Source organism: Gossypium arboreum, chromosome 11 (genome assembly GCF_025698485.1).
Source record: "Gossypium arboreum isolate Shixiya-1 chromosome 11, ASM2569848v2, whole genome shotgun sequence".
Classification (NCBI taxonomy): domain Eukaryota; kingdom Viridiplantae; phylum Streptophyta; class Magnoliopsida; order Malvales; family Malvaceae; genus Gossypium; species Gossypium arboreum.
Genome location: NC_069080.1, coordinates 69,141,766 through 69,147,630, shown reverse-complemented (window position 1 = coordinate 69,147,630; position 5,865 = coordinate 69,141,766). Strand labels below are relative to the sequence as shown.

At 29.2% G+C, this 5,865-nt stretch overlaps 1 long non-coding RNA gene across 1 annotated transcript; it reads right to left on the bottom strand.

Annotated features, from left to right (window-relative positions):
- Positions 1–2,598: 2,598 nt before the first annotated feature.
- LOC108472588 (uncharacterized) lies at positions 2,599–4,233 on the bottom strand. Its single transcript, XR_008274552.1, has 3 exons — positions 3,929–4,233; positions 3,736–3,831; positions 2,599–2,821 (listed from the first exon to the last, which is right to left on the bottom strand). It is a non-coding gene; the product is annotated as an uncharacterized LOC108472588 (long non-coding RNA).
- Between the last annotated feature and the right edge of the window lie 1,632 nt (positions 4,234–5,865).

The window sequence follows — 5,865 nt, the reverse complement described above, 5'->3', positions numbered from 1 at the left end:
TGTATTTGTGTAAAAATAACGATGGCGGTAAAATTAGATATTATAACGTAAGACAAAAAGTAAGCTAAAACGCATCGCATCGCACTGCACTCTACTGCCTATCCAAACCCACCCTAAACTAGTATAATAAGACTTTTTCAATTGACAAGCAAGTTAAAATTGTTAACACTCCCTTCTTAATTTGTGAATATGAGGGGTTTAATTTCTAATTTGATACTTGAACTTTAATATGTCTTTTAATATGGTATTTAAATTTTCAAAATTCTATTTTAATACTTGAACTTCAAATCTGTTTATCAACATGGTACTTGCATGTAACAATGATAGTTGATGATGTGTCAATACATATGTCTCACTTAAGAAGTGACATGTGGTATTCAATGTTTTAATTCTACTAGTACCTTTTAGGCTATATAAAAATAAAAAATAGAAAATAAATAAATAAATTTTAATTTTATTAATTTTACACATAAATATTTTTTGATAATTGGGAGAGGGAAATGAAGTTACTTGGGATCAAACCAAAACTCTCATGCCTACAATATAATGTTATTGTCACTAAGCCTAGAAGTTATTAGCTTCTCATAAAGTTTTTAAACAAACTGTGAATGTATCCTAGATATTTTCTTATATGTGTAGCACTAAGTGTATGCTAATATTTATCATAATTTATTAAAATAAATAAACTAGTTCCTAAACATTTCAATTGAGTATATTAATAATATTTTTTATTAACATGAATAAAAATAATAATTTGGAAGAATTTTAATATTATTAAATTAAAAAAGTCTTAAATATAAAAATACTAACCAAATAACCTAAAGATTAGTAATCTAATAAATTTGAAAACTTTCTATAATTAAAAAAAATATCTCCAAATTCATTCTAGAATTAAAATTTTAAATGATTTTAAATTTTTTGAATTTTTATAATTTTATTTAACATTTTTATAAAATTTAATAATATTTTATAAATATATAAAATTTAATTTTTAAAATTAAAAAATAAAATGAAGATAAACAACTATTTATCTAAATTCATTCTAGAATAAAAATTTTAAATATTCTTTTACATTTTTTCCTAACGTGGTAGCTAATTTGGCAACTAATGCACCAGCAATAATTGTTGATGTGGACCACCATATTATTGTCGTTAATGGCCATGTTAGAGATATAGAAAACTGTTGGTTAAAGGGCTTAATCGATTCAATTTTAGAATCTAAAGGCATAGTTAAGTGTGATTTTCATGAAGGAGCTTAATTGATTTTTTTGCCAAAGTTTTGGGGCTCTTTTACCTTTTAAACCTAATTCGTTTAGCATTGCCTTTATCTCTTTTATTTAATTTATTTAAGGCTTAATTGCTAAAAAATCTCTTAGAAAATAATTTAAAAAATCAGTTGAACCCTATGGTCGAAAATTACAATAAAATAAACTTTTAATCAAAAGTTAGCAATCAATTGAACCTTTCGAATAAGATTTTCTGTTGAAGCCCCTGGTGGAATATTAAATATTAATGTGGCAAGTGATGTGAAAAATACTATCTTGGAGGACTCTTTATTTCCTAAGTTTTTTTTTTTTTAGAATTTAAACCTTTATTTAATGTTGTACTAATTTTAAGACATTAGCCCATAATATTTTTAAAGGGTTATTTGTAGTTTTTTATTATGTTGTGTTCCGAATTCAATTCTAATACATATTTTTATAATTATATTTTTAATTTTTTTTCACTTACATGGTAACACTTTAACATGTTAAAAAGTTTCTTAATATGATAACACTTTGACGTGCTGTAGAAAAATAGCAATACGAGCTGAAAAGCAATGAGAGTATTTAATTATCTTTTTACTAACAATTTAAATTAATTTGTTTTATTTTAATTTATGTTGTTACTAATTTCAAATTATATGTTTAATTAATTATTAGATATTATTTTTAAAATACATATTTATATTTTAAATATATAATTTTTACATGCATACTATAGAATTATTAGTATTATGTCTCTTCTATCTTTGGTGCCTATGTTCTGCATCTCCCATCTCTATTTTTCACCATAAATTTCTTTCTTTTATCTTATTGTCGTTTAATACAACTAAAATATCTGCTTCTTTTAAATTTTCGGGTTGCTTTCTTTGAATCTGTTGACAAAATTTCCTAGGTCTACAAACACATGTTGTGCAATAATGTTTGCTAACCTCATTCATTTTAGCAAACCAAACCCTACGCTCAACACTACTCACCACTCCACCATAAACCCTACACTACCAGCTCTACTTGTAACACTCTAAAACTCAGCCCAAAAATTTTGACCGATTTTTGAATATTACATTGGTTACCGAAATGACTCAAAACAAAAAACACTAATTTAAACACATAAAATTTTTTCAAAAATCTTCTTCTCTTGCAACTCACTGAAACCGTAAATAAGATTTAATTACATTAAACCATTTTATCCCTTCAAACCAGTTCAAATTTAAGTTACCAATTTTGAACAAATTTTGTAATCAAAATTGAGAAGTAGTTTTGAGAAAAACTGAAATTTCAAAACAGAATTGCAGTGAAAATTTTGATGTCTTCTTTTAGTCGAAAAACCCACAAATTATTACCTTAAAAATTGCATGTTTATAAAATGAATAATAAAGTGGTGTGAAATTAATTTCATGCGTGGCATCGAATATTTTAAAACCAAATATAATAGCTTTATAAATTGATTAAAAATTACCATACTAAACTCATAGAAATTTTATTTAAACCGAGTAACACGAGAAAAAACTCTTTGAGACCTCCGACATGCTGGACCACAATCTAACCTCGCGAATTACCTGAAAGGGAAAAAAATTAAGGGAGTGAGCTGTACAAACTCAGTGTGAGTCCAAAACAAAAACAAAAGGCAATTGACAAAGTATTGAAACAAATATTTCTCATATGTGCATGCAAACAATGTATGAATAACTTATACTAGTAATCAGTCTTACGAGTAGTTTTCATTAACAAACATAACAAAGTGATATTATTTCAAACACACTAGTTACTTTAAACACGTCAGACTATTTAAAGTATTTCGCAATTAACCCAACAATCAAACAGATAAACTTATACCCGAATGTGAAATGAATGCAATAAATTAAAAATCCCACTCAATCAACCAAAACACCACTCGGACCACATTGCACACCACAATCAGGTTATAGTAGGCCCGTCCACCCTACACACCACAATAGTAGATCTAAGCCACCCAAATGAAAATATGTAGATGAGCTGACATATATATATTGTAGATGTACCGCTATCAAATTATTATACATTTTAACTGCTCAGAACAGCCTTCCTTCTCTTCACAACCAAAATTCCGAATTTTAATGCAAATGCAAAAGAATGCACAATCATCATGTATATGGACATACTCATATTCAGAGCAACAAAACCAGAATTCAACATACCTGTATTCAGTCAAATGTAACCGTACACGTTTATCACAAAGTCTTAAAAATCACACCCAAACTTGTACAAATAACAGAGCGTAAACCCCATAATAGATACGCACTTACAATTCAATATTACATCTAATAATTGCATATATATAATCAGATTCAATAGAATTAAGATCTCATATACTCCTACCAAACTTAAACAAGCACAGAATCATTCAAGGTCTAAAACGCACCGATTTACTAAAAGGGTGCAAAAATTGTAAATTAGGGCCACACCAAATCAAGATGAAAAATGTGAAACTCACCATCAAATTGACCCCCAACTACTTTAATTCAGAAACACACCTTAAATCGAGACCCAAGGCACCAAGAACTAATTGATTCGCCTCCACAAAACCACTCTGGAAACTCAATTACAATTACCCACAAAATATTGTAAAACCTCTATCAACAATATTGAGCAAGAAAATCAAACTAAAATTCATAGGGAGTACTTACATGTTTTAGCACTAAAACTAATGAACATGCAAATCTCCTAACAAAGCAACCGAAACCAAGGCCTCAAGGAACCACCAAAGTTGCGCAAAATTAGCAAACCTTGATAATCTAATAGTGACAAGAGAAACTAAAGAACTAGAAAATAAAGGCACCATAAAAACTCAATGGCCAAAAAGAACCAAAAATTGAAACTGGAAAAGAAAGAAAGAAAGACAACATGCGAGAGAGAAAGAGAAAAAAATAGGATAAGGTGAGTAGAATTTTTGGGGATTTCTTTCTTCTTATTTTTAATAAAAAAACTAAAATAATTTTAATTAATCATTAAAACCAATCAGATTTTCTTTATTATTATTATTATTATAAAATATATTTTAAAATAAAATAATAATAATAGATTTGCCAAAAACCCATCAAATTTTAATTACAAAAATTTTAAAGAAATAGAACAAAAGACACTAAAAAAAACCCAATTCCCACATTGCTCACTCATGGAACCTAAGACCAATAGTAAGTTATTAAAAAGCTAGCCGCTAAATCAACATGTTCATTATTCTTTTAAAACGCAAAAAAAAATTTAACAATCCCATTGAACTACTAATCCAATCAACTAACCTGAATAATTCTAACCCAACTTCAGAGTGTTACACTACTAAATAAATTATCCCTTGCCTCCCAATTTGGGCTAGCAACCAAAATCCCACTACTACTTCCAATATTCACAGAAAAAGAAAAGGCAAGTCATGATTCTATAATCATGAGACTTTGTATGCGTTTGCCTCTAAATTCAGGACCACCCACATTGCTTCCAAACAACTTCTTACTTCATTATATGTATTGAAATATTTACCCTACTTCATACAATTCTACACTCTCTAAATTGTGTTACTCTAAATCTTTAATATTTTAAAAATATTTGTTTCTTGAACATATGTTTAAGGTCACGATTCTTTAAATATATTATATAATTTATAAAAATAAAGAATGGTTGGGTATGATTGATGCAGGCATTGGACAATGAAGGTCTCCCACTATATATATGTATTTTGAAAAAGTTAGAAATTCATTCAAACAGAAATACAACAATAAATTCAATCCAACAACAAAAATAGCAAAATAGTCCCTCATGCACCATACAAGGTGTTTTAAACAACAAAAAATGATTATAGAATCAAAAGAATGTCTTGACTGACAAAAATACAAGCCTTGGCCAGAGTGTCTGCGTTGCCATTTACCATCGTAGGACCTGCAAAATGAACCATCTTTTTTCTCTTACGATTCTCACAACTGAGAGAATAATGTCCTTCAGCAAGGGTGGTGCTTTGCTCTGATTTGAATCCACTCCATAGCCATATTACTATCAGTTTCAACCATAAGCATATTCTGGCAAAACCACCTAGATGCTTTATAAATATTTAGCCCTTCTTTAATCGCAACAATTTCATCCAATTTGAACCTCATGTGATGGCTTGATGGTCAGGGTATTCACTGTTCCTAGTGGGCCAAAGAGGGTGAGTATATGCTTGTGAAAAAATTTAAGCACTGTCTTTGCATCATCCTTTGGGACTGCAACAACTTCAACCCACTTCAAGACGTAGTCAACAACTACTAATATATAAAGATTACCAAATGAACTTAGAAGTGGTCCCATAAAATCCATACCCCAAACATCAAACAATTCAACCTCCATAATTGGCTGCTGTAACATTTCATTACGTCGGGATATAGAACTAGTGCGCTGACACCTATCACATTGATTCACAAAATTGTGGGCATCTTTGAATAATGAAGGCTAGTAGAATCCTGATTGGAGAACCTTAGCAGCAGTTCGCATGCCACCGAAGTGACCTTCATAAGGAGCATCATGACAGTGTTCCAAGATTAAAAGCATCTCCTCTTCCGGAATACAATGTAAAATAATGTTGTTATTGCATACCTTT